Source organism: Arachis ipaensis, chromosome B10 (genome assembly GCF_000816755.2).
Source record: "Arachis ipaensis cultivar K30076 chromosome B10, Araip1.1, whole genome shotgun sequence".
NCBI classification, from domain to species: domain Eukaryota; kingdom Viridiplantae; phylum Streptophyta; class Magnoliopsida; order Fabales; family Fabaceae; genus Arachis; species Arachis ipaensis.
Window position 1 is genome coordinate 33,139,806 of NC_029794.2, and position 24,445 is coordinate 33,164,250.

General features: G+C 35.0%; 1 pseudogene; it reads right to left on the reverse strand.

Moving 5' to 3' along the window:
- LOC107620497 lies at nucleotides 18,666–20,696 on the reverse strand (annotated as a pseudogene).

Here is a 24,445-nt window from a genome sequence, read left to right on the forward strand (position 1 = left end):
ATTTATTATTATAAAAATATATGTGTTGATCAAGAAAAATATATTTTTCGATTAAGGCGAAGTAATTCGAAGTGATGAAGAAATCGAAAAATTTAAACGTTTTTCGAAAAAGATACACACTTAAGCATGGGTTGGAGGTAATCGATACGGATTCGATTACATTTATTTTATTAAATCGAATAAGTCAAATTGAACAAGACTTTCTAGACAAGTAATCGAACAAGATGTTCGAATAAACAAATCGAGCAGTTATAGTAATGGAGAAGTTAGAGGCTTCCATCACGCGAGAAAATAATGGAAAATGTGTACAGACAAAAGGCGAGAATAGTTACCAAGGATTATGCATTCAAGACTGTGATTTTGTAATTAATTATAATTAATTGACAGTTACCAGAAGTAGATTATAAATACTAAGAAATTTTAGGGAATAAAGGTTGGAATTTTAATTCAGAAAAACACTCAAGCACACTCATATCCCAGAGAATTCCTGAGTCTGCGATCGAGTAACTTTTCTGTAGGGTTCCTTCCATATTTTCATTCTTTCAATTTATCTTTCTGTAAACTTTATTCTTTCAAGTAAATTTATCTTTCAAGTACTTTTAATCTTCATTGTCTAATTTATATTCCTGCATTTTAGATTTTCATGTCAAAGCTCTTTCGACCCAGTCAAAGGGACTTTACTGCTTTCTTTCAATTTCAATGCAAACTTTTCTGTTTTCAGCATATTTCCTTTTCGAAAACTTTACTTTTTCATTCCTTTTCTTGAATTATAAAGTTTAGTCTATTTTTATTCCCAATCCTCGTCTAATCAAAGACACTTTGATGCACTTTTAGAAAGCTGGTACCTGCAAAGAGGAGTAGGTTTCGCTCCCAGACCACTAGATATCGAACCACCATCGATTTGCTAAAAATCGACAAACAAATTGGCACGCCCGGTAGGACAGTTTAAAATTTTGAAGTGCGTCAAATAAGTATTTTGTGGTATCATTCAGTGTATGCGATTACGAAGTGGAAAGATCATTCACATGGCTGATGAAATGTCAAATGTGAATGGTGGTTCATCCACCAATGATAGTATACCAGTGTCTGTGCAATAAGCGGATGTAACTTCACGTTCGGAAAGTGCAATCGGAACAGAGAGTATAGCAGTTACGACTGTTCAAACTGGAAATGCTGGACGTAATACTCGTCCACATGGTACCTTGCCACCATTCCAGCCTCCATTGACCGTTGGTTGGCCTCCATATGGTCTTCCTCCTGGTTATACCCCACCAGTGGGTGGTTTCGTTTTACCTATTCATTTTGGGAATACAAGTGGAGGGAGTAACTCTCAAAACCCACAACAACATTCCGAGTATTCTCGCAATTATAATGTGGGCTCTACTTCGAATGCTGCAAATTCAATGACAGTATATCGACAACAAGTAGAGGAAAGTCATCATGACTTAGTCAATTTATTGACTCAACAAATGACTACAATTCTGAACCCTATGATAGCTGATCACGAATCGAAATTCGAGCGCCTTGCTGGACAAGTCGAACGAATTGCTCGAATTGTTGATTATGATGAGGGTGAAGGGCATAATGCCAAAGGAAACAATGAAGGATTCAGGAATGAATTCCAAAATGAAAATAATGTTTTTAATAGAGAAAATCCTCATATAGTTCCTCATGGGCAAAATGCTGATGACTTTTTAGCCATATTACATACTAATCATGGCGGTGAACGTTATCAAGTCACCAGAATTGTAGAAGAAGTTCTTAATCGAATTGGTCTGAATGTTGGTTTTATGAATCAACCCCACTTTGTGTCTACTTTTTCCCAAGTTGTTCAAATGGTTGAAGTGCCAAGAGGGGTGAAAAATCCAAAGATAAGCACAAAGTTTGCTGGGGAAGTTGGAGAATCAACTACTGAACATGTTGTTCGATACTTGGTTGAGATTGGAAACTTAGCCAATGATGAAAATTTGAAAATGAAGTTTTTTTCTTCTTCGTTAACGAAGAATGCATTTACTTGGTTTTCGAATCTTAGACCAAATTCAGTGACAACATGGAATCAGTTAGAGACTGCTTTTCACGCTCAATTCTATCGAGGGAAAATGAATGTAGCAGTTACTGATTTAGTAGCCTTGAAACGTGAATATGGTGAAATTATTTGATGATTACATGATATGTTTCAAGAATGCTAGGAGCAGATGCTACGTTTCATTACCTGAGAATGAAGTGGTGAAAATAGCAACCATGGGGTTAGGTTTCTATATGCGCAGGAAGTTGCTTAATGTGCATATCCCTGATTTGGCCCATTTGGCTAAAAAGGTTCATCAGACTGAACTTATGAAAAAGGAGAAAGAAAAGTATAGGAGTGAGCAACGATCGAAGAGTAAACCTTTTACTCAAAAAGAAAAAGTTGCTTATGTGACTATGGAGTCCTCAGAGGAAGAAATTGATTTCGAAACAGAGGTCGATTTGGCCGAGTTTAAGAAAGGCCCTCCGTATGTTTGTTTTTTACTCAAAAAGCTTCCTAGTAATGAAAATTTGAATGATTCAAAACTAAAAAGCAGAAAAAAATATAGTTTTGATATCTCAAAATTTGATCAGATTTTTGATGTGTTGCTTAAAGTTAAATAGTTAATTCTGCCTGAGGGTAGAATCTTACTTTCGGTGAAAGATTTAAAAGGAAAACCTTATTACAAACTTCACCAAGCAACAAGTCATTCGACTAACAGTTGTGTTCATTTCAGGGATTTAATTCAGGAAGCAATAATGGAAGGATGGTTGAAATTTGATGACGGCAAGAAAGAAATGAAGGTTGATGTCAATCCCTTCGATGTTGATGCCAGCTTTATCGAGCCATGCTTTGGAGTAAACATGGTTGGCATGTCATATGACTTTGATGTGGCTCTTGATGATTTCGTATCACAGGTGAGGTCTGTGTATCCCAGGGCAGGGGATGGCTTGTTGGACTTTTTGGTTCAACAAAAAATTAAAGACCGTGATGTATCCTTGTGTCCATGGTGTAATGCTGTGTTTGATGCTGAAGCAGCGGCAATCTTTGAGAAGGAGAGAATAAAGAAAGAATTAACTCACAGAGAAGAACAGGCACGTCAGAGGCAACCAATTTGGCGTATCGAGGGCCAGTGTTCCAAGACCCCTCAACAAAGTTCTGCTGCACCTTTAAGCCGATCTCAGGCTATAGGTGTTCAGTAGATTTGAAACTGTCAGAAATTTCAGAAAAGAGATCATCTGTATCGACGCAACCCACAATGGGGACATCAGGGTCCTCCTCGAAATCAGTACCCCTATTATCGTGGTTGGACTAGAGGGTATCCGAGAGGCAGAGGAGGCAGGAAAATTCCAATCAGCATAAGAAGCCTCAGGTGGAAGTGAGCAAGGAGGCAACGCCCTTTGTGCATTCTCGAATTGTCTTTCCGTCTGATGGAGAAACTTGTCCAAAAGGAATTCCATCTCCCGTGAAGATGGAAAAAGGCAAGGCCATTCCTCAAACCTCAGGAATTGATAAGAATAAAGAAGTTGATGTTGATGAAGAGTATTTTGATGAAGGTGATGATGACATGATTAGGACGATTTCGATCATTCCAACCGAATATCTGGGGGAGTATGAAGGTGACCCAGATGAAGATTATGATGTGGAAAATGAGGAAGCCTTTTCCTTCATTCGAATCGAAGATGAGCCGGGGTATTTCCTTCGGCCTACTGAAAAACACATGTCTCATCTCTGCCCTCTCCATATAACTACTACTTTGAGTGGGATAAAAGTAGACAAAGTCTTGATTGATGGCGGTGCGATAATCAGTTTGTTGCCTGAAAGGATGTTAATTAAAGTGGGTAAGCATCCTGATGATTTGGTCCCTACAAATATTACTGTGACAGATTTTAGTGGGACTTCGACTCTGGAAAAAGGGCTGGTTACTTTGACTGGGAAGGTTGGCTCATCCGAGCGCAACACTGTGTTTGTGGTGGTTCCATCGAGAGCAAGCTATAATGCTTTATTGGGGCGAGATTGGATCTATGGTGTAGGTGCAGTCCCCTCCACTGTGCATCAAAGTGTTCTTCTGTGGACAAAGGATGGCAAACCTGAAGTCATCAAGGCAGATTTGAACCTTTATGTCGAACAACTGCACGTTGATTTCAGGATGTACAATCCTAAATTGAAACCTTTGAATGTTGATCGGACACTGAATTCTTATAATTGTGAAGATTGCTATTTATCCTTAGAAGGCCTCTCGGTAAAGTTGCGTTACCCAGAGTTGGGGTTTGAACCAACTGGTTGGAACTGTTAGTCTTGAAGATCTTTTGAAGGTTGACCTATGGACCAGGTTGAGGAAGTTTCCGACTACCTGGTAACTTTACGTAATTATTTAAGTAATTCTCATCTTGTAGAAAATAAAGATGGTTCTTCTGATGAAGTTGAATCACATAGGTTTGTTAGTTGTCCTAATTATCATTGTATTAGCTCGATTTCTTCAGTCGAGTCTTGTTCTGATATTTCAAATATATGTAATGAAAGTAATGCTTCGAATCCAATGGCTGAGTTGATAGCAGAAACTCATTGCGTTGAGAATCAAAGTAATGTTAATGAAATAAATAATTCAGTATATTCTATTTCTCATGATATTATTGATTTTACTTCTGATTGCATCTATGATCTAGAACCATTGGGTTTTGAGAAATATTCGGTAAAGGATGATGATCATTATAAAGGGTTCGAATCTCAAGATCCTTTAGAGGAAGTAAATCTGGAGACTCTTGATGATGTTCGAATTACATATATATGTAAAGATCTTGTTGATCATTTTCGAACTGAACTCTTTATTCTTTTACATGAGTTTAAAGATTGTTTTGTTTGGGATTATCATGAGATGCCTGGTCTCGATCGTTCACTTGTGGAACATCGATTAGCATTAAAACCAAATGCTAAACCTGTGAAGAAAACTCCAAGACGTTTTGCTCCAGAAATCAATGAAAAAATTAAAGATGAAATAGAATGCCTGATTAAGGTGAAGTTTATTCGAACTGCACGCTATGTTTAATGGGTCTCGAATATAGTCCCAGTGATGAAGAAAAACGGGAAGTTAAGAGTATGCATTGATTTTTGAGATTTGAATAATGCTACTCCAAAAGATGAATACTTTATGCTAATTGCAGATATGTTAATTGATTCTGCAGCAGAAAATGAAATACTTAGTTTTATGGACAGTTATTCAGGGTATAACCAGATCTTCATTGCGGAAGATGACGTGTCCAAAACTGCTTTTCGTTATCCTGGGGAGTTAGGCACCTATGAGTGGGTGGTTATGCCGTTTGGTTTGAAAAATACTGGCGCAACATATCAGCAGGCAATGAATGCTATTTTTCATGAGTTTATTGGAAAATTTATGGAAGTTTATATTGATGATGTCATGGTTAAATCGATTTCGGTGAGTCAACACATCAATCATTTGAGAAAGGCATTTGTTACCATGAGGAAGAAGGGATTAAAAATGAATCCTTTAAAATGTGCTTTTGGTGTATCTGGCTGGAAATTTTTTAGGCTTCGTTGTTCATAAAAAAGGAATTGCAATTGATAAAAATAAGGCAGATGCAATATTGGCATTATCTGCACCCAAATCGAAGAAAGAAGTGCAGTCTTTTTTAGGCAAGGTAAATTATCTTCGAAGATTCATTTCGAATCTTTCTGATCGAACTCGGGTGTTTGCTCCTTTGATAAGGTTAAAGAATGACTCGCACTTCGAGTGGACAAAAGAGCATCAATTAGCGTTTGATTCGATTAAAGCATATTTGGCTAAGGCTCCGATTATGGCGAATGTTCGTCCACATGAGCCTTTGAAATTATATATTGTAGCATCTGAGAGCACAATTGGGTGTATGTTAGCCTAGTATGATGAAAATGGACATGAACGGGCTGTTTATTACCTTAGTCGAGTTCTAACTGACATCGAAACAAGGTATTCCCCGATTGAGAAATTGTGTTTGTCTCTGTATCATGCTTGTATGAAATTAAAGTGTTATATGGTGGCTAAATCGGTAAAAGTCATTGCGCAAACTGACTTAATCAAATATATGTTAAGCTTCCCAATGTTACGCGGGCGATTAGGTAAGTGGATGCTAGCATTAACAGAGTTTGATCTACAGTATGTCCCAGCCAAAGCTGTAAAAGGACAGGTCATTACAGATTTTCTTGTGGATAATTCGAAAGATCTGAATGATCAGGGGGCAAATGTAATCGAGGTGAAAATTGATTATTGGACGTTGTATTTTGATGGGTCGAAGCATAAAGATGACGCAGGAGTTGGAATTCTAATTGTTTCACCAGAGGGGTTTCCATCGAAATTTCTATTCGAATTAAAATATTCTTGTTCGAATAATGAGGTAGAGTACGAAGCTTTGATTTTGGGCCTCGAAATATTAATTAATAAAGGAGTTTTGGAAGTCCAGATATTAGGGGATTTCCAGTTGGTTTTGAAGTAGTTATCGAAGGAATTTAAGTGCAATAATGAAAGGTTGCAGAAGTCTTTGACAACTGCTTGGAAGTTGTTAACTTCTTTTCGAAAAGTTTCTTTGGTTCACATTCCAAAGATTCATAATGAGATTGCTAATGAATTAGCCCAAATTGCTTCGAGATATAAAATCGGTCCAAGAACTCTTAAGAAATTGGCCAGTATTCATCAAATTTTAGTACCTGCAAATGAAAGAGACATTTTGTGCATGGACGAATGGGAAGATTCTGATTGGAGGAAGCCTATTGCTCAGTATTTGAAAGATCCTAATATTCCAAACGATAGAAAGATGAAATTGCAAGCAATAAATTTTGTCTTAATGGCTGATGAGTTGTATAAGAAAGGGATTGATGGGAGTTTATTGAGATGTTTAGGCCAAAATGACCAGAATATTGCTTTGGGTGAAGTCCACAATGGGATATACGGTGCCCATCAGGCTGGAAAGAAAATGAGATTAGTGTTATATTGCAATCATGTATACTGGCCATCCATGATAAAAGATTGCAGCTATTATGCAAAGGCATGTCAAGAATGCCAGAAACATAGCTCGATACAGCAAATCCCAGCATCAGAATTACATTCGATAATAAAACCATGGCCATTTAGAGGTTGGACTTTAGATTTAATTGGGTTAATTCACCCTCCTTCATCAAAACATCACAAGTTTATCTTATAGCAATTGATTATTTCACATAATGGGTTGAAGCAATTCCCCTGATAGAAGTGAGTCAAAGTGAAATAATAGACTTTATCAAGGAACATATTATCCATCGATTTGGAATTCCTCAAACATTGAGTACTGATTAAGGTACTATGTTCACTGGTCAGCGAATTAAGAATTTTGCAGCCTCGAGGAATATCAATATGGTTACCTCAACCCCTTATTATGCGCAGGCTAATGGGCAAGTAGATGCAGCAAATAAAATTCTGATAAGTTTGATCAAAAAGCATATCGGGAATAAGCCTCGAACGTGGCATGAGACTTTAAGCCTAAGTTAAACAGAAAAAAAACATCCTACAGTTAGTTTAATTAAAAAAATATTCTAAAATTTACAAAAGAAACATTTCAAATGTAACAAAAAAAAAAATCCCAAATTCATAAAAAAAATTCCAAGTTAAACAGAAAGAAATTTTCTCAGGTTGAAGGTTCGATGGGATTTCACGAGACCTTGCATGCATAGTCGTACGTCGCGGCCAAGAGAATTGAAAGCGGACCGGAAAGAATAGCGACACCATCTATAGGACTCTCGGTAGCGATTGGCGGCGAATTTCGACAAACGGAACTAGCGGCAACCGGAGCACAATGTCGACGGTCTGATCTCGCCACAAGAAAATACGTTACATGGAGATTGGCGCGTGCAACGAAGAAGTTTCAATGCAAAGGGAACTGGCGCTATGATGCAATTAGTTATGGTAGATGAGGTGACGACCCGACGGTTGCTAGAGCTTCAAGAAACGGCTCTGCGAGGATAGTACGTGGAAGGTGTTTCGCGTTAGGTTTATATAACACGTTTTTAATATTCTAATCTAATTTGTTCAAAAGACTAAACTACCAAAAGTAACCATGAAAGATTGATTTGCTAACAAAAGTAACCATGGAAAATCATAACTCCTCAGATGTCCATAATTGGTTAGCTCCGTCTGTCAAAAATAGCCAAACCTGATGTAGCCTTAACAGAGTGGCATACGTAGACTGTTTTCTTCATTCTTCTTAGTTGGAACCCAATTTTTGTAGGATAAAATCATACCTGAGTACAATCATCCATCGTTATGAGCTACTCCACAGGAGGACCCTGAATTAATTTATTCTCATAGAATTCGAGCAAAGTCAAGGAGGGAAGTAACTACAAGTGAAGGAAGCAAATTTTCAGGAGTTTCACATTCGAAGATGAAGAAGAAGAAAATTCTGGATGGAAGATGTCACTAGGTGAGTATGTTGTCTTGTTAGAATCTTTGACGGTTACAAATCCTGAAAGATGGTTTATTCATTGCCCCTCTTCGAAGGTATGGAACATTATTTATGATAGTTAGATAAGTATAGGGTTCCTCTGCATCTCTGATATTTCGATTTTTTGACTTCTGTAGAGTCGAGATTGCAATTATTTTGTTTGGGTTGATGAAATTGACGGGGGATAGTAAAGTTTGGTAAGGTGTTTGATTAGAATACTCAATGAGCATGAATGTGGTGTTGCTAATCAAGATGTGACGATTGCTCCAATAAACCACAGGGAGAGGAATGTTAACATGGCCATGAAGGTTGAGAAGAAGATTAAAGGTGAAATCAAAGCTATAAGCTGAGAGTATGACTTATGTCTGTGGTTATTTTTGTCAAAGAGAGCTAATCAATTGTGGACATATGAGGAGTTATGATATTCTATGGTTACTTTTGTCAGCAAAACAATCTTTTATGGTTACTTTTGGTGTTTAGTCTGATCAAAATTCTAATTTTCAAAAAATTGTTCAAGTTGACTTACAGTGGAGTTAATTTTCTGTATTGACGTAAATTATCCTAATAATAATAATAATTAACTAAAGCTATATATAAGAGAAAAATAATTGATGAGTAGTCACACTAAACCTTTTCATCAAATTAAAATTAGGGAAAAGAATCATAATAAATGTGTCGTGTGTGGTTGTTGAAGCTGATTCCATTAAGGTTTGTAAGTGTAACGAACGATGAATCGCCAAATTAAAGTGGGTGTGACACAGGATTAAAAAACTTTCGGATAGCAATCAGATTTAGGGAAGAATATGACGATATGTGTTTGTATTGAGCTGCTTTTGGTTAAACTTTTTGTCTGTCTTATTTTAAAATGAAGTTAGGTTTAATTTGAGCTAACTAGCCTAGCTAGCTAGAACTAGAAAGATGTTTCAGCATACTCTGTGATTATAATATTATCTTCGATGCGTTGTCACGTTATTAAAATATTATCTTATATTAAGATATGTATATTTGAAATCATTTATAATGTGTATGAGTATGACGTATTTTGATAGTGCCTTCAAAAGAAAAAATATCTCTTAAGAAAACTATGTAGAATAATAACGTGTATGACGTGCGTATATTGGGATTTCAAAGACATAACTCGGACAAGTGGATAACGGTTTTATTCATAACTGTCAACGTTATTTTACCGTGAATATTTATATTCTTGCCTTTGACATTTATTATTATCATTATTTAATTGTTTGTGGCCTCTACGAGTATACATGTCCCATCCAACGTGAAGATTCGGTCTGGATTCAAATATTTTAGAGGCTAATTTGATATGATTTTATCAGATCTACGATCGAGTACATATCTCAAAAATAGATCCAATCATTATTTAGATTTGAGTATGGGTCAAGATGAACTCGGCATCCTAAGAGAATTAAAAAAATGTATATATATATATTTTAAATTAATTTTAATATTATGTTATATTAATTATAATCTTATTGTTTTATTTTTAATCACACTTGTTGAATTAGAAAATAAATCAAAGAAGTATCAAATTAAAATTTATAAACCAATTCAAGTTCAAATATAAATATTAACTTTTTGTAACAAATTTCTTCTTTTTAAATAAGTGCATCATAAATAAATTTTTTTATGAATAATTTTTTTTTATAAATTATTGTTAAAACTTTAAATACCCGATTTGAACCCGATATAATTGTGACTCGAAAATATTTAGATTTCATCAAATTTAAAGCCGAAAGAGAGTCTTAAAATAAACCTGGTGTATATTTAAGACCGAATCTAAATTAGAATAAATCTGATTTTACTCGACTCATATACACTCCTCATGTAGTCACCAAAAAAAATATACACTCCTCCTGTCATTGTAAAATTGATGTATAAGTTTACTTTAGTTGAAGTCAACCCAATACTCAGTAAAGGGTAAACTCTTGCAACTTTTGGCTCTGGAGAGGAGTCTTGTTTAACTTAATGTTTGGTAAAAGGATGACAAAAATGAAGTTTGTAAGAGATAGAAGGTGAACTTCGTTACAATTGTGAAAGTCAAATCTTTCTAATTATATCAATTATCATACATGCACAATTAAACTTAAATGTGTCCATTTAAAATGATTTTATATTATTATATCATTAAATAAAATGAATGTACAAATTAAAAATATATGTTTATTTTGGATGAAAAAAGCTTAATTATTTATTTGATCATTGTTATTCGGCACACATAATATGATAACAATAAATCAATAAATAGGTCTGTTAAACATGAATAGAGCCTATAGAGGTGAAAATAGCAGATGATACTATCATGCATATAATTAGTTGGTTTGAATTTGATCTGTGATTTATTATAGTTTTTTTTTAAATATTAAATTTATCCTAATAATAAGTCAAATCAAATTAAATCGAATACACATCAAATTATAGGTCCTGAACTCCTTATAGATTATGTTTTAAGTATGTTAAATAAATAAATCTTCTTAAAATGACAATTTTTGTAATCCTCTTAAAAAAGTGTGCTAACCCACCAGAATAAATAGGTTAGATTCAATTAATTTTATATTTGTATTTATTTAATATATATTTTTAGTTTTTATAAATTTGATTAGATATTTAAATATTAATATAATTTATTATAATATATATTACTTAATTAATTTTACTACATTAATTATAATTTGTTATATTAGTTAATTAATTTATTCATTTATAAAGTCTGAAATAAAATAAATAATTTATTGTTTATTCTAATTGAATTCATTAAATTTAATTATACATTATATACGAATTAATAATAATTTGTAAATCACTTTATATTATATATATATTAACAAAATATTATATATGTCTTAATTAAATATTATATAGTATTATATAAACTTTCCAATATTATTATAGAGTATTAGAAAATTATTCTTTATGACAATTATTCTTAGTGGAATAGTGTATTTCGTATACGAATAAGTTACTCATTAGTTGTTTGTCGTGTAATAAAGAATTAAAAGACTAAAATAACCCATATTTTTATAGTAAATTGTCTGAAATGACCAACTCTTGCGATTGGTGATGGCTAAGATCCGAACTTAACGATGAATTTGGACAAAGAGAAAACTACCTGTATCCCATATAATTAATTCTAACACGCCGACCCAAAGCCTTTTTTTGGGTCTTTTCTCTCCCAGCAGGCAAACAGAGACGTTAGCAATGGAGAACGGCAACTTCAGATCGGCGAAGACGAGAAGACTGGCTGCTCCTATGGCGACGGGATTGTGCCGACGAGGAGGTCGAGGACGATCGGGGATGCTAATGTGACCAGAGAAGTTAGATAGCGGACCGACAAGAGGGAACTTTTACTGATGCCGTTGTCCTTCAGATTGGCGTTGCACCGGGATGCTTCCGATCATGTAACTGATGAAGGTGAGTTGCTACAAGAAAGACATAGATTCAGGTCTTATTTTCATACCCTTTTTATTCTGTACGTTTTGATTTGCCAATATTTATTATATAGAATGAGTGGTTTATTTTCAACTCAAATCTTTTTTTGTTTTTTAAATCATCAAGACAAATTTTTTTTCTTTTGGATTATGGAGTATCTGTGATTTCGTATGCACTCCAATTTTAAAATGATTTACCCAAAAATATACCTCTTTTTATATGCTGTAAAAGCCTAAGAAGCGTGGTCTTACAATTTTATTGCGCGTGTCTTGCTAGAATTTACTTTTGCTCTTATTTTTGTCACCAGAAAAAAAATGATTAGGCGATATGATTTGATGGAGATGATTGCACTACCAAAAGAATGTTGGAAGATTCATGTTAGAATAATCAGACTTTGGTCTCTACTGAATTTTAAAGACCCCAAATCCATTAGCTCCATTGAAATGGTGTTGATGGATGAGCAAGTACCTCTAATTTTATCCACACACACAATTATTTCTCTGCTTTCATACACTTAGTCTATATTTTCTGATAATATTGATAAGGTGATTGATGCTCATAAAATATACAATGTCTGATGCATAGATTATTACTTCACTACTTTCATACACTTAATCTATATTTAAAGTTTATATAAAACTTTGATTATGTTCGTCATGAGACAACCTGACCCCTCAGGAAAACTTACCATGAATGGTTAGTGAAATTTGTTTAGCTAGCACGTTATTTCGATGACAATAATGTTAAGTATTAGGTTAGTGGAGGATTAATATTAGCTAGGATCAATTTGTCTCTTAAAAAGGTTAGGATTGGTTAGAAATATCTTTGTTCCTCGTGATCCTACACTTGTATGATTCTCACCCTCTTAATTGTCACAATTTTAACTTTAGCAGTCTTTGCTTTTCTTGGGACTATTTATTTAAAAACCAAAAAAAGGTTAATCAGTTAAAAAAATTAACCATATTTGTTTAGGTTCTGATTTTACAAAAACAAAACACCATAATACCTTAATGCTTAAATAAGTAACATTCAAAGCCGTTTAGACTCTTGAATTTCAAATTCTAGAGACCATCTTCTCTGTTTGGTTTTTTGGTTAACAAGTAACAACCCCCAAAGAGGTTAAAAGATATAAAGGAGAACTTGATTCGATGGTGAGGGGGAGATGACAACAAATATTGGAATTGTGGCAACAGTAAAAGTTTGGATAGGGGTAAAGGAGGACAAATACTATTCCTAACATCTATCAAAAGAAAATTTGATCCTTCATTAATTTTAACCATCTTCTATATAACACTTACCGTTCATGCATGATTGTCATCACAATAACGTGCTGTTAGATAAGTTCCATTAATTTATGGTGAATTTTATGAAAGGGATCCCGTAGTCTCATAATAAGTAGCAGTAGAGTCGAATTATCTCTTATTTCTCTATAATTTAGTTAATTATTAAATATTTTGTATCTTATTTATTTGAGATGGTAGTTCGTGAACCTTTTCTCTTTTTTGGATCAAGATCTTCTAAAGTGAGGAAGTTAGTAAAGTAGTAAAGTGAGGAGTTAATCATTCTTAAATTAATATAGTAGGACACACATTTTACGAAAGTGACAAAATCAATTGTGATTAACTCTTCAATTTATCACTTTCGCAATTTACTCACTTTAATGGATCCAAATCTACCATAGCATTGGTAGCCTACTTCCTCCGGATAGTCTACGACCAACATTTGCCTAACTATATATCTATGACACAAAAAATAAAATTGATAATCGGATAGACACACTTCAATAATTTTCATACAACCAGTCAAAGATTTTAGTTATTTTTTATCTGTGAGAGAGAATAACATAAATTTTATTGTATTTTTTTTGTGTGCAGTTCCAATGAAGCTATAAATGAACGGGATAGGAAAATTGTGGTAATATTAAGAAATGTGCTAGATAAATATAATAGTTTGTCAAAGAGTTTTCGCTGAGCAAGAGATAGGTACCAACAGAAAAATTGCACAAACATAAAGTTTAAGTTGATTAGTAAAAGAACTACAGATGGCAGGACATACAACTTGCCATCTGCATCTGAAGTGGCTGCATTTATTGTTGGCGATGTCGAACAACTAAGCAAAGATAAAAATATTATTATAGAGAGTCAAACTAGAAAGCTCCAACGGATTGATGTTTTTCACCCATCTTATTTAGCCTTGCAATATCCATTGTTGTTTCCGTATGGGGAGGATGGATTTTGTTTGGGTAGATTCTATCTCCGCTAGGCCTACAAAGAAAAATAAAATAATCACTTTACGACAATTTTTTGCTTTTCAACTACAGAAAAGGACGGATGAATCTCCGTTAATTTTGATATCAAAGAGATTATTTCAACAGTTTCTGGTAGATGCCTACACAATGGTGGAATCAGAGAGGTTAAAATTTTTTAGGTGTAAACAACCACAGTTGAGGGTTAATAAATACAAATATTTGCATGAAAGTCTTATAAATGGGGATGTAGATGCTACAAGGCTTGGCAAAAGAATCATTCTTCCTGATACTTTTACCGGTGGACCTAGGTACATGATGAATAATTGCAAAGATGCATTTGTAATTTGCAGATATGCAGGATATCCTAGCTATTTTATCATTATGACCTATAACCCTGAATGGGATGAGATAAAAAGAGAAGTGACTCCCATTGGATTGAAGGCAGAAGATCGTCCTAATATATTGTGTCGAGTTTTCTAGACCAAGCTTGATGGTTTGATTGATGACCTAAAAGAGGGAATAATCTTTGGCAAAATACTGAGATGTAAGTCTTTGTTTATGCAACACCTTATTAAAATCTTATGGTTTAATGTTTTACTCATTTGTCTTTTTCAATTTTCAGATGTTTGCACTATAGAGTTTCAAAAGAGAGGGCTTCCGCATACACATATCCTTTTATTCATGAATAACGAGTTCAAGCCACAAATACCAGATGACATAGACAAACATATAATAGCTGAGATTCCTGATAAAAATAAAAGGCCAAATTTACATGGAGCAGTTCAAAATTACATGGTACATGGTCCATGTGGTCCGTACAACAAGAATTCACCTTGCATGAAGAATGGATCATGTTCAATGTTTTATCCAAAAGAGTTTAGGCAGCGAACACTAATTGATGAAGCCGGATTTCCCAAATATAGGCATACTGATAACGGTCGAACAGTGAAGAAAAGGGAATGTGTACTGGACAATAAGTTCATTTTTCTGTATAATCCAAAATTGTTGCTCAAGTTCGGGTGCCACATAAATATGGAATACAAATGCCAAACAAGTTCTATTAAGTATCTGTTTAAGTATGCACACAAGGACAATGATCGCGTAACAGCTACCCTATACAACGCTGGTGATTCGTCAGAAGCCACACAAGCTGTTGACGAAATTAGAAATTACTATGATTGTAGATAAATTTTGGCATGTGAGGCAGTCTGGCATTTATTTGGATATGAAATCTAAGAGAAAGAACCATTTGTGATTAGACTTTCACTCTTTTTGGAGGATGAGCAACCTGCGGTTTATAGTGAAACTTCTAATGTGAATGATATCATCGAAAGAGTAGTATCTCATAAGTCTATATTTTTGGGATGGATGGCGGTGAACATGTCATATCCCTATGCTCGAAGTCTGACTTATACTGAGTTTCCAACCAAGTTTGTTTGGAAGGACGATGCTTCAAAGTGGTTTCCTCGAAAGTAAGGCTTTGCAATTGGAAGGTTGACTCATGTACCTGCACATAATGACGAGTTTATATTCAATTTTGATCTTATTTATTTGATGATTTAAATTTAAAATCTTAACAATATATACCCCACGTCAATTTTATTCGATTTATCTACACTAGAAAACAAATGTTCAAATAACTTTCAATAGTTATAATCTAACGCTCTATAGATTATACAATTTTAGAATTGTTCTCTATTTTTTAGAAAAAATAATTTTTTTACGCATGTGTGGCTACATAATAATTGAAATCGCGTAGCCTAATTCATTTAGCAACTTAAAAGTGGGATTTTAACCAAGTTTTTTGCAGCAAATACCAAAGAATATTACCAACGAGTTCTCTTGAATACTCAAAGAGGATGTATGGATTTTTGAGATATAAGAACAGTAGGAGGAACAATTCATGCTACTTATAGAGATGCATGCTTCGCTCTTGGACTCTTGCAAGATGACAGAGAATTCATGTATGCAATTAAGGAAGCAAGCTCGTGGGCCTCAGGATCATATGTTAGGAGGTTGTTTGTCATTCTATTAACATCCAACAATATCTCAAGACCAGAACATGTCTAGGATAGATGTTGGCATGAACTCTTAGATGATATTTTGTATCGACAAAGAATCGTTAATGAACATGAGGGGTGAGTTTTTATTAATTGCAATTATAAAAGTCCTTTATTATTGATCATTTTTAGTTTGATTGAATTTTTATAGTATCGTATAATATGCAGAGTTAACCATGTTAGATGATGAGATTAAGTAGTTATGCTTAATGGATATAGGCAAGATCTTACATTCCTATGGTAAAACCTTAAAAGACTATCCTTCTATGCCTTTAGCAACTGAAGTTGATAGTTCTTTGTTAACCGAAAGTGTTATCAGGGAAGAGCTAAACTTTAACAGGGATGAGTTAAAGAAAAATGCCTTAGACATGTTAGCCATCACAACACCTGAGCAGAAATATACGTTCGATAAAATTGTTACAACTGTGTATTGTGATGAAGGGGGGGTTTCTTTGTGTATGGTCATGGGGGTACTGGAAAAATATTTCTCTGGAACTTTATGTCCGCTGAGATTTGCTCAAGGGGTGATATTGTGTTAAATGTTGCTTCAAGTGGTATTGCATATTTACTTCTTCCTAATGGAAGAATGGTACACTCAAGGTTCAAAATACCGCTGAATATAACTGAGAATTCTGTATGTAACATCAAACCTGGTTCCCCTCAAGCAATTCTATTGTTGAAAGCCAAACTTATAATTTGGGATGAGGCTCCAATGGTTAGTAAGTACTGCTATGAAGTACTTGATAAATGCTTGGGTGATATCGTGAGGTTTTCTCCAACATATAACAAAGATTTACCCTTTCGGGAAAAAGTGATTGTACTAGGTAGAGACTTTAGACAAATCCTTTCTGTCATTCTACGAGGATTGAGACAAGATATCGTTCATTCAACCGTGAATTCAATTTACCTTTGAAAGTTTTGTCAGGTGCTCAAACTAACAAAAAAATATTAGACTTTCTGTAGGGACAACTGCTTCATATCAAGATGAGACAAAGGAATTTAGTGAGTGGTTATTGAAAGTTGGTGATGGTCTAATAGGTGACAATATAGATGGTGAATCTGAGATATGTCTTCCAGAAGATATTGTTATTCCTTCTTCAGACCAGGCATTTGATGAGTTGGTTCATTTTTCTTATCTAAATATTTTGGAAAACATGTCTTCAAAGGATTTTTTCAAAGCAAGAACTATACTGGCTCCCACGCTGGACATCGTTGAAGTGGTCAACAACCATCTGATGGCTATCATTCTTGGAGGGAAAAAAGTATATCTTAGTTCGGATTCAATTTGTATGGATGAAGGGAATATTGAGAGTTAACTAGATCTCTATGGTCCTGAATTACTGAATAGCATAAATTGCTCTGGTTTGTCTTCATATAAATTAATATTCAAGGTTGGTGCTCTGGTGATGTTACTGAAGAATATTGACCAATCCAGTGGTCTTTGTAATGGTACAAGACTACGAGTTAGGAAGCTTGAAAATTATGTCATAGAATGTGAAGTCTTAACAGGTAACAATATTGGTCATATTACTTTGATTCCAAGAATGAATATGGTACCAACAAATGAAACCATCCCAGTTAGATTTCAACGAAGACAGTTTCCCATAATATTATCATTTGCCATGACAATTAATAAGTCTCAGGGACAAACTTTATGTCATGTTGGATTGTACTTGTCCAAACCAGTTTTTACACATGGCCAACTATATGTGGCACTTTCAAAAGTTAAGAGCAAGAGAGATTTAAAAGTTTTACTTATGAATCACGTAGGAATGTCTGCAAATTCAACCATCAATGTTATTTATAGAGAAGTCTTTAAAAAAATAGGATTCTAATGTAAATATTTAAATTTTATTTTAAATTCTGTATTGAAATCGATGTATAATTATTTTACTTTTAAAAAGTGTAAAATGATGATTATTCATTATTTTTAAGTTAAAATTTGATTTTAATAATAATTTTATAAGTTTTTTAAAATAATAATTATTGTGTGTGTGTTTTTTTTTAAATATCCAAACATAAAAACTTTTTTTACTTTTATAAATTTTTCCGTGCTGAACATGGGTTCATACACTAGTTTGATAGTATAAAAATAATATAAAATAAAAATAGTAAAAATTCATTTTTTACTAAAAAAGATTGAGGCGTTAACAAAATCGATCACAAATAATTTAAACAAGAGTTGTAATCTTTAATGCTTATTTTTATCCAACATTTCTAACCAAACTCTAAACCCTACATGTGATCCTACCTGACGGTGATCTCTCATAAGTGGCAAATAGTGTTAGTAATGTCATTCAAAACTGTGGGTGTGACTAAAAAGTAAAAACTCTATCTGACTTCGGCTACAAGCTGATTTGAAATGAGATTAAGCTATGTAACACAAAGAAGCAAGATATGCAAAATTGTTGAGGAGTGTATTATGTATGTATGTAACTTTAAACAAACTATGTACATAATATTCTAATAATGCAATACAACTTCAAGAACTCCTTCAATACCCGCTTAGCCTCCTCAGGATCAACACTCTCATATTCAATCTTGTAAAGAGTCCTAAAGTCAAAGCTTGTCTGATCTCATCCACCTCTAATTTCAAACCTTTCCATTCATAAACACTTCTAATATTTCCAAAACCCATGAATTCATTCTCCCCCTTCACCCTAAACTTATTCCTCACCCTCTCCAAAACCCTAGATTCCACTTGCCCAAGCTTCCAGGCTTCGCGACACAATCAAGACCAACCCTAGGGTTCAAATCTTCCTCGTCTTCCTCCATGCAGCTCACTGATATGAGAATTAATGTTGGTTTAAAATTTCACAAAATAGAATCTCGTTGCAAGTATAGTCCAAACCAACAACTTACTCTCAATCAAAGTTTAATTTCATTTGTCACAACACAAACCAATAAAAACCGGGAGTTTTAAATCCCGAGTCGTCTTTCCTCGGACAACACAAATTAGGTGTACATTATTGGTTGTGAAATAAAGGGATTTTGAAATATAAAACGAAAATTAAAAGAACTAAGGGATGAAAGAAATAAGAAGGGATCAAAATTGAAATTAATGCGAGTAAAAAGGAAGTAAGGTCAAAACTAGTGAAAATGCTATAAATGCATAAAAGAGCCTTGACTTGGGAATGAGAATTAAGGAATCCTATCATTATCATAACTATAACTATGACAACTATGATGAGTCAATCTCGCTTCGTCAACCCCTAACATCGAGGAGTAAGTCAAGCAAGCATAATTGACCTTAATCCATAAGTCCTAGCTAACTTACTTATTTCTTAGTAAAAAGCTAGCGTCAATGGAAATAAGAGTCAATTAACTACCCAAGTGTAAAAATCTACTCAAAATTTCCAAGTGGCATTTTCACAAACACTTGGTGGGTATAAAACCAAAACATAGGAAATAGCAAAGAAAAATGAAAATATCACCAAACTATTCACAATATCAACAATAGAAACTCAATCAAGCATAGAGAAATCATAAAGCATCAAATTCATAAACAAAAGATCCAAGAAACCAAAATTCCATATATTAACAAAGTAACTTGAACCATAAGAAAATGTAACAAAGTAATGTAATTAAAGAGTACTTACAAAAGAGATGAGCAAACTTCAAGATCAAAGCTTAAACTATAAAATGCTATAATAAAACTTAAATAAACCCTAAGGGAGAATTTTCTACACTACACTACTCCTACTCCTAAATTATGCTTTCTATCCTAAAAGTGAGCTCTCTAAGCTAATGCTTTGATATGGAATGAAATTTTCTTCATATCGCACTCCAAAATGGCTTCAACACTTAAAAAAATTGGGCTAAAGAGCCTAAAAATTGCGAGCCACGTGCTTCATTAATGAAGTCACGCGCAGGGACTTGTGCGTACGCACAGAGGTGTGCGTACGCACACTTGCTGATTTTGCCACTTGTGCGTACGCACAGAAGGTTGTGCGTATGCACACTTGGCTGTGTGCTTCTCCTTTGTTTTCTTCATGTGTTCTCCCTTTTTGCATGCTTCCTTCCACTTTTGTTTAGCCATTCTTGCCTAATTGAGCTGAAATCACTTAACAAAATACGTCATGGCATCAAATGGCATAAAATTGGAATTAAAATGATCAATTTAAATACAAAAATGCATGTTTTCACATTTAGGTTCAATTTAAGGAGCAATCACAAAAAGTATGCTATTTTAGTGATTAAGTGTGAGTTTATATGATGAAATCTATCCAATTTATGCCAAAATTTATCGTCAAATATGGAATCATTACTCACGTTGTCAATCAAAATAGCCTTTGCCTTTAGTGAACCAATGCACTGATCCTCACGGAGCACTGCACGCTTTGACAAGAGATCCAAATCGGCACCGTCAAAGAAGAGGTTGCGTTGGCGGTAGGTTGCGGCATGGAAGGGTGCGAGCAAGGCAATGATTTTTTTGTGCGAGTCGTTGTTGGGAGGCGAAACTTCACTTCAACTTCCATTGGAGAATGGAGCTCTGAGAGGGAGCGGAGAGTGAGGAAGGAGGGGAATTTAAGGAGAAAGGCCGATACGATGCGGCGAGTATGTCATAGGCTTTGTAACAACTTATTCTTCATTATTGAATTGAATAAAGTTTTGAATAAAACTCTATATCCAAGCAAAATTCGTATCCAAGTCTATCCAAGTTGTTGTAACAACTTTTCAAATTACGCGCTCTTCTCTTTCTCATTCACCATTTCTTTCTCCTTCTCCTTCTCCTCCTCCTCGTATTTCTTCTTCTTCTTCCAAATTTGTGCAGGTTCTTTTTTTTCCTTTCTTCTTCTCCTCCTCTTTCTTCTTCTTCTTCTTCTTCTTCTTCTTCTTCTTCTTCTTCTTTTTCTTCTTCTTCTTCTTCTTCTTCCAACGAAGCACATGCTGACTTCTTCCAAACGAAGCACATGCTGACTTCTTCCAAATTTGCACACGCAGGTTTTTCTTCTTTCCTTCTTCTTTTTCTCCTCTTAGAGATTATCAATTCAATTCAGAACACTTGCGTCCATTCAATTCAAAATAATTCAATTCAATTCATAATGAACCGAATATGTTATTAAGGTGAAACAATTTTATAGTACTAAATGAACGGAACATTATCCATTATAGAAAATAAAATTCAAAACAGCTTTCTGCATAATAAATCGAACACATTATTAAGGTGAAATAATTGTATAGTACTAAATTAATGGAATATTATCCATTATATAAAATCTAATTCAAAACAGCTTTCTGAATAATGAATCGAACACGTCATTAACATGAAACAATTGTATAGTACTAAATGAACGGAACATTATCCATTATATAAAATCAAATTCAAAACACCTATGTCTACAATTTAGAGATTATCAATTCAATTCAATTCAGAACACCTGCGTCCATTCAATTCAATTCAATTTAGCAATTGCATTCCATTCAATTCGATTGAAAAAATAATCTATTAGAAAAATGTTGGTGTTGTTGGTGATGACGATAACGAAAGAGGAGAAGAAGAAGAAGAAAAAGAAGAGGAGGAGGAGGAGGAAGAGGAGAAGCAGAAGAAGAATCTACGTATACGAAGAAGAGGGAGGAGGAGGAGGAGGAGGTATGCGTGAATTTGAAAGAAGAAGAAGAAGAAGAAGAAAAGCATAATCTTGTGTCATCAATAAATGAGAAGTAAGAATGAATTTAAATCTTGTGTCAATAATCCTGATTTTTATTGATAAATTTTTGGGTAGGTTTCCTCTAGACCAATAATTGTTGTACATGACAAACTATCCTTTTGAAGAAAATATGGACACCAATAAAATAAAGGATGATGAGGACTAAAGCAAGCAACTTCACATTCTCTCCTAGAAGCTATTTATATTCTCTCCTTCATCAATTGGAATTTAGGGTTTTGATTTGATGAAGAAAATTAGAAGAAGAATGAAAATATTCAAAGAAATATAAAGGTTTAAATGTCATTACTAATACTATTTGTCACTTATGAGAGCTCATCATCATTCATCACATAGGATATGAAGTTATGAACTAACGGCGTTTCTCACCAAAATAATGTTTTGTTAGAAATGTTAGGCGGTAATAAATATTGAAGATTATAATTTTTGTTTAAATTATTTATGGTCAATTTTGTCAACGTTTTAATTTTTAATGGTAAAAGATAATTATTTATTCAAATAATAGAGATACTTAAAAAATAAAGATTTTAATTATGAAAATGTATATTATTTTATAAAATAAAGAAATTAATAATTGTTGACGTTAGGTAACTTGGATCTTGAGATAGGTTAGCTCGTGAGAGGAAGATGATGAACTTTGAATATATGGTGTTTCATTATGAATGACACGCCTGCTCCCTTCCCGTACCCACTGCCCACAAGCGCTCCTGGTCATAGTAAAGCGAAGGCAAAAAAAGCATTGAAATCGAGGTAGAGATATCTACAAAAGATTTTAATACTCAAGTTAATAGACTGTTTAATTTTTTGAATGGAATGAGACAGAATATTAAAAATAAAATACATAAAACAAAATACAACACTGATATTCCGGGAGTGGAGGCTGAGGAATGGAGGCTGAGGCCGCTTGTTTGGTACTGGCGGGTGGAGAGGAAGTTCAGCAAAAGGATAGGATTGTAATTCTTCCTGAAGAATTGAATGAATGGAGTAATGGGTTTTTGAATTCAAAATTGGAAAGGGTGGTTACTGTGGGAGTTAATGCCAGGAGGAATAACACTGATATTCCGGGATCCCCTGCTAACTATATGGAGACGACTTCTGAGAGAACTATATCCTGGGACTATATTAGGAAAGATATGGGAGGGGAGGATGTTGTAACTAGTGCAGCTAGGAGGGAATTGGGCCTTGAGAAGCCCAATACGCTTTTCACTTGTGCTGGGGACCCGATTCTGCCACAGCTTGCCACGGAAATTTGACTGGGCTTGCTTACACAAGGCCCATATGGTAATGAACTCTCTGATCCAGTGGTCATACGGGTCACAGGTACCCAGGCGCCCGTGGAGCTTAGAGATCCGAAGGAGACTGCTGTGGCTGAGGGTGCGAGTGACGGCGCAGGAGGGCAGGACCAGGGCGGAGCTGATGATGTGAGCGAGGACCGGACCAGGATAGGTGGAGGGAACTGTAAGGTGGGTACTGAACCGAGTTCGCCTGCTTTCGTGGGTGGCGCCAGGGAGTCCATGGAGGTGGTGACGGCTAATGGAGGGAGAGCGGGCCAGGAAGCGGCGAGCGATGGCGGACGGGTTCGAAGGTCGCTGCTGGCCAACAGAAGGACGGAGCCACTGGATAAGCGTCTCCTAGTTACTGACGGGCTGCCGGGGGTTATGGGGGCGGCCCGAAAATTGGTCTATGGAGAGGTAGGGGGCAACGCTGGGTTGGATGAGGCTGACAAATCACAGTCGGTGGGAGTGCAGGTGGTTGAATGGCTTGGCAGAAACTCTGCGGTTGCAGCGGGTTGTCATGGTGGTATGGTCTCTAGGGATGTGGTTTGTAATGCCAGAAGCCTGGGTGAACTAGGTACAGAGGTCAGAGAGGTTCCAAGTGGCAATAGGAATGGCCAGGTGAACAGGGAGGTGACAATGGGTTTGGAAAATGAAGAACCAGATTCAGGAGCTGGGAAGGTTCAATCAGTTGAGACAGTATTTGAGAATGGCAACAGGGACACAGGGACAGATGCAGAGGCTGATGGCTGGGATGCTGGTAGTGTGGCGGGCTCTGAATCCTAGGAAAGTAAATTGGCAAATGACATGCAAGAAAATAAGGAAGCTTGGGAGCTTGCAGTGGAGTCTGGGGCAGTACAGTATAATGAGGAGGACGACATTATGGCAATCCTTCAAGCGCAGAATGAGGCGATAGCTCAGAAGAAAAAGCTGGCTAAACAGAAGGAGAATTGATAAACCACTATTTTATGGTTTATCTTGTACTCAATTGAGTGGTTTTTATCAACTCTTTACCCACTTATTCATACTATTTGCATGGTTTTACATTTGCCTTCCTAATTATGTGCTTTGATTGAAAACATGCTTCTTTGGCCTTAAGTTCCCTATGTTTAAATCTTTTCTTATTACCATTAGATGCCTTGATATGTTTGTTAAGTGATTTCAGAGATTACAGGACAGGAATGGCTCAGAGGATGGAAAGGAAGCATGCAAAAGTTGAAGGAATACAAGAAGTTGGAGAAATTGCTAAGCTATCCAGCCTGACCTCTTTGCACTCAAATAGCT